This window comes from Gavialis gangeticus, unplaced genomic scaffold (genome assembly GCF_001723915.1).
Source record: "Gavialis gangeticus isolate Ggan-Ray unplaced genomic scaffold, GavGan_comp1, whole genome shotgun sequence".
Classification (NCBI taxonomy): Eukaryota; Metazoa; Chordata; order Crocodylia; family Gavialidae; genus Gavialis; species Gavialis gangeticus.
Genome location: NW_017728995.1, coordinates 7,991,633 through 7,998,100, shown reverse-complemented (window position 1 = coordinate 7,998,100; position 6,468 = coordinate 7,991,633). Strand labels below are relative to the sequence as shown.

Below are 6,468 nucleotides of genomic sequence, written 5' to 3'. Positions count from 1 at the left end.
TGAAGTCGACTCAGCTTGATCTAAGACAGCTATGTCGAGAGGAACCAGAACTTTGAAAAAAACAGATGCGTTTCTTTCCCTTCAAAGAACCCACTTTGGCTGCCTTAAAGTCTGATCTCAGCCAAATCACTTCCGGTTCAAAAAATGTGTGCGTCAGGGCAGTTAATTCTCAGCAAGGGTGCCAGGGCACCCCAGAGTGCTGAGACCCTTTCCAGGGTGCCACGCAAGATTAGCATTGTTGTGTGTGCTACACATGAGTCACAAGATAAACTCAAGAAATTTCAAATAGGAATCCACAGTGTCAAAGCCATACTGACCTGTTGTGGTCTTCCTGAGTTCTTTGCAGTAGAAGACTTGCTCTAGTATTTTTCTGTAGAAAAAACAAATAGTGAAAAATAAACTGTTTTGGAGTTCCTGGCATGGGTAGGCCATGGGGCTGCTCTTGCTGCCATATTGGAGACTCTGCCAGGGTGGAGGGAAGTTCTGGTGCCCCTCCTGACATGGCGCCCAGGGCAGATGCCCTTCTCACCTGCTCCTAATTATGCTACTGTGTACAGGCCTTACCACCGTCAGGCCCTTGAATTTTGCTATTAATTTTAAAGAAAAATATTCATAATATAAAGTAGCAATTGAAAATGAAATAAATCTTTAAGAGCTTACAAGTCTGATCATATATTGATCATCTTTTATATTATCATTAGACTCCTCAGTGGACATCAGGTCATTATCTAAAAAATAGTACTCTAACCTGTTGTCTCACAGGTCATCTCAGGACATACAATTTGGGGTCTCCTGGCTGTCTATATGTTCTTCTGCTTTCCTGCACACAGAAGGCATGCTGTTATCTTACAACTACTGCATGCAAAAACCCTAGGTTACACTCTGCTTCTTGTGACTTCACCTCTGCAGTAGACGGAAGATACGAATAAATCTGCTGGTATATTCCCTCCCCACCTTCTCATCAACTGTTCACAAGTATGAATAATGACAAAAATTTCCTGGGAGTAATTTGTTACCTAATGTACCTGAAAGAGAAAAATGCTTTGGCTTTAAGAAAGCTAGTTATTTACTGGTCAATGTGTTCCTGACAAAAGAAAACAGCTTTTAATCACTATGATAACTCATGAATGTTGCACTTATAAACCAACTGTAGAATATCAGCAATGACAGATATTAAGAACCAGCGATAATCAGAAACAGTACTGGAGACAGAAGTCTCCAAAACAGTAACTCTTCCAGGCACTAAAAGATTTTTTGGATCATGTAAAATGAGACCTCAATGCTTTCAGTTCCCGGTGAGGAGGCAGTATACAAACATGTCATTGTCAGACCATAAACTGAACCTTGCAACCGGTTGCATTGTTTTCCTTTGTTGTTGTAACACTTAAATGGGTATTTTCTGCCTCTGTGTATCTTCTACCAAGAAGCACAATGCATTTCATAAGGCTGCTTATAACAGACATAATTTAAAAAAATAAAGTGTTAGACCACAGTTGTTCCAAGAATGTAGAATTTAAAACCAGCAGGGACAGGCTCTCAAAACAGCTCCATGGCCATTTCAGCTCTGAGGCTAAGCATCATGTAAAAAAACCTGGCACTCAGGGACAGCTTTAAGTCGATTTTAGAGAGAATTCTAATTCTTCTGCCTAGCGTAAAGAAAAATACGGAGACACCGAAACAAGGCTAATCTCCGTTCTAGATCATTAAAATGGCCTCCACTGTTGTTTAGATAGCGTATTAATAACAAATGCCAGTCCAAATACATTAAGAAAATGATAGATACAAATCAGTCAATTTTATACTTAAAGAACAGTGGACTCCTAGTTGATCCTCCTAGCCTGAGAAATGCTACAGTAATTTAGGCCCCAAAATATAATTGAAAAGTTTTTCTATTACCTATTAGATTACCAATTCATAATATTAAAAATAAGTGTAACGTCAAACAATGTACATAACTTCAGATATTTCCTCCTGTATTTGCACACCATGAAGTACAGCATAAATGTACAGTTACATTTTTTTGAACCAGAAAGTGATAAAAGTAGTTTTCTGACCAACCTGTTGCTTAACACTCATGTCTGGCACTATGGTAGTGCATATCTTATGAATTAAGATCCAAAACTTTAGTGCATAGCCCTGAATAGCATAACTTATTTTGTTAGAAACCTATGCCTTAAATGTAAAGAAACCAGAAAATAGTTCATGCTTTAAAGGCTACAGAGGAGCATTTGCTTTCTAGCCCTAAGAGAAAAGTTCCTATTTTTTCCTGTCCTTCTAAGGATGATAATTAATCCATATAATAAAACTTCATTTTAATTAAATCACTACAGGTATGATCCAAAGCCCACTGAAATCAAAGGAAATATCTCAGTTGACTCCAGTGGTCTTGTGTCAGGCCCTGTGGGTGAATCTAGACAGGGGGTGGTGGCTGAAGTGGTGGGATTGCATAGAGAAAGCCAGGTGGAAGAAGGAACACCTGGAAGAAGCTGAGATAAATATCAAGCCCCTCCCACTTTCTGTTCTCAGAGTCGCTGCTGCCTTTACTGCTAGCAGCATCTTCCTGCTGGGACTCAGCAGGAGCAAGGGAGACAACACTGTGGATGCTTGCAAAGCAGGCTACACAGCAGTCCCACTGAGGAAGAGCAACTGCAGGTCCTGTGCAGCAATAGTGCAGGGCTGCCAGCTGGGTGTCACACACAATGAGAGACCCCTGGTGGTTTTACAGTAGTCTGTGGCAGCCCTGACTGAAATGTTCTGAAGAAGCTCTTCTTCTGGTATATAAAGAATCGAAAGTTCATTAGCAAAGTGGATGAACTTTAAGCCTACAAAGAAGCTGCGTATTGCACTTGCTCAGACATTGAACAGAAAAATAAGTTAAACTCATTGACCTGGAAGATGGCATAGAGTGCACCCTTCACAGGTCTGCAGATGACATCAAGCTTGGGCGAATAGTAGATACACTGGAGGGTAGGGCTAGGATCCAGAGTGACTTAGACAAGGATAATTTGGTCAAAAGGGATCTCGTGAGGTTCAACAAGGACAAGTGCAAAGTTCTGCACTTAGGATAGAACAATCCCATGTACTAATACAGGCCGGGGGCTGACTGGCTGGGATGCAAATCTGCAGAAAAAGGATCTGGGGGTTACAGTGGCCAATAAGCCGAATATGAGCCAGCAGTGTGCCCTAGTTGCTAAGAAAGCTAACAGCATACTGGGCTGCATTGGTAAGTGTATTGCCAGTAGGTCAAGAGAAGTGATTATTCCTCTATTCAGCACTGGTGAGGCCACATCTGGAGTACAGGTTTCCCTCACTTTATAAGGTACACGCGTTCCCGGAAAACTGCGCATAAATTGAATTTGCATAAAGGAAACCCAGTTTATAAAATAACAAATAGGGATACATTCTAGGGCTGTGTGAAATTTCAACGAGCAGTTTGTTTTGAAGCTCTTTCAACACATTTCAAGCGTGAAACAGTGAAATCTAAATGAAACAAAAGACTTTGAAACAGCTTTGAAAAGAAATGAGGGCACTCGAAACATTTCAAAAATTTTTAAACGTTCTGAGTTTCGAAGCAGCCTGGTGGCGGGAAGCAGGGGAGAGCCAGGCCTGTGCTCCAAGCAGCTCTGCCAGCCCCACAAAGCTCAGCTCAGTGGCGGGAAAGCCAGTGGCGGAGCTGCTCCAAGCCCCAGATCTGTGCATGGGTTGACAGGAGGCTGCTCCTGCTGCCTGGGACCAGTGACAGCACCAGTCTTCCCGTCGCTGGGCATGGGCTGCTCCCATCACCAGTCCCAGGCGGCAGCCTCCTGTCATCGCAAGCACAGATCTGGGGGCGCACACCCCCAGGAGGAGTCCGGCACAGCTCTGCAGGCCTCCCGGGGGTGTGAGCCCCCAGATCTGCACATGGGAAGACAGGAGGCTGCTGTTGCCAACAAGTGACATGAGTTTTGCTCTTTGCAGTTTGAGGTGCAGTTTCCCAGAAACCCCTGCACTTATCTCCTTGAAACTTGGCAGGCTTTGTGCCCTCAGAAGGGGCTACCATCCCTGCAATTTGCATCTGAATCAGGCAAGAAATGACAAAGTTATAGGCATTTTCAGGATTCCCCATTATAGCCTATATGGGCGAAACGTCAAAACGCATTGAAACAGCAAAAGAGTTTTGATGGAATGGAATGGAACTGTGCTTCGAAATGAAACAAAATGATGCAACAAACCACTGACCCTTTGAAACGGCAAAACAGAAGTCAAAATGAACCCTCCTGGGGTGTTTCGAGCAGCCCTAATATGTTCCCACAACAGTGAGGTAGGGAGGGAGGAAGTGAGGCTGGGCTGGGGCGGGGTGCAGTGAAGCCCAAGGGCTGCAGGCAGATGGCGTCAGCTGCTCCCAGGGCTGCAACAGGGAGCAAAGCAGGGGAAACTGTCAGTGGGTGCAGGGCTGGGGGCACAGCTCTTGCTGCCACGCACACCCTGGGAGGTACATGTCCTTGGATCTGCGCACAGGACGAGAGCAGGCTGCTGCTGTGGGCTAGGACTGGCAACAGCACCAGGGTCTTCCCGGTGCTTGGGGTGGGCGGCAGACTGCTCTCACTCTGTGTGCAGATCTGGGGGCATGTGCCCCCCAGGAAGAGCCCGGCACAGCCCTCAAGCCAACAGCCCTCCCACGGTGTGCATAGCAGCAAAAGCCATGCTCCCCCACCCCTGCAGCCCAGCGACTGCAGGCCACTGGCATCAGCCGCTCCCAGATCAGCTGCATCAGAGGCTGAGGTGAGTGGGGCCCTGACCCCATGGCCCTTTCCCCTCCCCCCACAGATTTACCTGCTTGGGGGAGGGGAAAGCGCACCTATGCCGATGGCATAAGAGTGGATTTACCTTGCGTATAACGAATTTTGGGTATAAAATGGGTCATTGCATAAGAACAAATTTGCATATATAGAACCTGCATAAAGCGAAGAAAACCTGTACTGTGTTCAGTTTTGGGGCCCCCACTACAAAAAGGATGTGGACAAATTGGAGTCCAGTGGAGGGCGACAAAAATGGTGAGGGGCCTGGGGGACATGACTTATGAGGAGAGACTGAGGGAACTGAGCTTGTTTAGTCTTGACAAGACTGAGAGGGGACTTAACAGCCTTCAACTACCTAAAGTGGGGTTCGAAAGAGGATGAAGCCAGACTGTTCTCAGTGGTGGCAAATGACAGAACAAGGGGCAATGGTCTCAAGTTGCAGCAAAGGAAGTTTAGGTTAGATATTGGGAAGAATTTTCTTACTAGGATGGTAGTAAAACACTGGAACAGGTTACCCAGAGCAGTGACAGAAGCTCTGTCTTCCGGAGTTTTCAAGACCCGGCTAGACAAAGCTGTGGCTGGGATGATCTAGTTGGGGATGGTCCTGCTTTGAACAGGGGGCTGGACTAGATGACCTCCTGAGCAGAGATGCAGGGCGGAAAGCTTTATTTTTCCATGGGAAGCTTTCCATTTCTAAAAATTCATTGTTTAATAAAATTCATTATTGTAACAATGAATGTGCCAATACAATATCAGGCAAGCTTGGCAGTTTCAAAGTTATAATTAACGTTTTTCAGGTGATTATCCCTAGGAAGTGTGTGAGAGAGTACATAGATGTTTTACTGATTTGTAAACAGGAGGGTAAATACACTCACATAATAATCCAAACCAAAAATCAAGTTATGAATTCACCTAATTGGCTGTGCGGGTCAAATCAAAACCAAATGAACAGACCGCTAAGATTGTTTCTATTTCTCAAAATCTCTTGCTTCTGGAGAATCAGTCAGAAGCACAATTAGTGAAGAAGATGCAGTGTGATGGTAAGTTGCCCGTGCCCACAGACTCACTGGTAAAACCATCCTTTAGTGAAAGAGAATGAGGTTCTAGTAGTTCTGAATCCGATTTGCCTCAGTCGGATTCTGCAATGGGACTAATCAGTAGTGCAAGTGATTCTCCAGATAGTGACAGTGAAACTGGAGGTGGCGCAATGATCTCAGAGGAAGAGAGTTAAACTCTGTTGAAGTAGATGAGTGGACAACCATGGCAGATCATACACAGGTCTTTGGGTGTGTAAAAATTAGTGTGTCAACAGTTTTCAGGGCTTTCGTTTTTTTCTTAAATTTAAATAATGTAAGGGAGGTACATGCTATTGTGTATTGTCTTTATATTTTTACAAGTATGCCAATAAAAATAATTTCTTTCCACATAAAGCTTTGAATTTATTTGAATATAACATTTAAACCACATTAAGTGTGCTGCATTTAATTTTTTTCCGCATATAATATTTCAGTTCAAATACTTGTGGCTCAATTTTGTTTACTAAATATGAGTCAAATAAAAGTGCTACATCAAATCATGCTCTATTTAGGGCAATTCAAAATTTTCTGGAAAACCCACGTCTCTGGTTGTGTGTAGTCACCCATGTTCTAAGCATGCAACCTCCTTGCAAAAAATAAATACAGAGGTTGGT

The 6,468-nt window shown here is 44.0% G+C and overlaps 1 long non-coding RNA gene across 1 annotated transcript; it reads right to left on the bottom strand.

Annotated features, from left to right (window-relative positions):
* Positions 1 to 320: 320 nt before the first annotated feature.
* Positions 321 to 4,967, bottom strand: LOC109287928. Its single transcript, XR_002095010.1, has 3 exons — positions 4,838 to 4,967; positions 4,212 to 4,213; positions 321 to 331 (listed from the first exon to the last, which is right to left on the bottom strand). It is a non-coding gene; the product is annotated as an uncharacterized LOC109287928 (long non-coding RNA).
* Between the last annotated feature and the right edge of the window lie 1,501 nt (positions 4,968 to 6,468).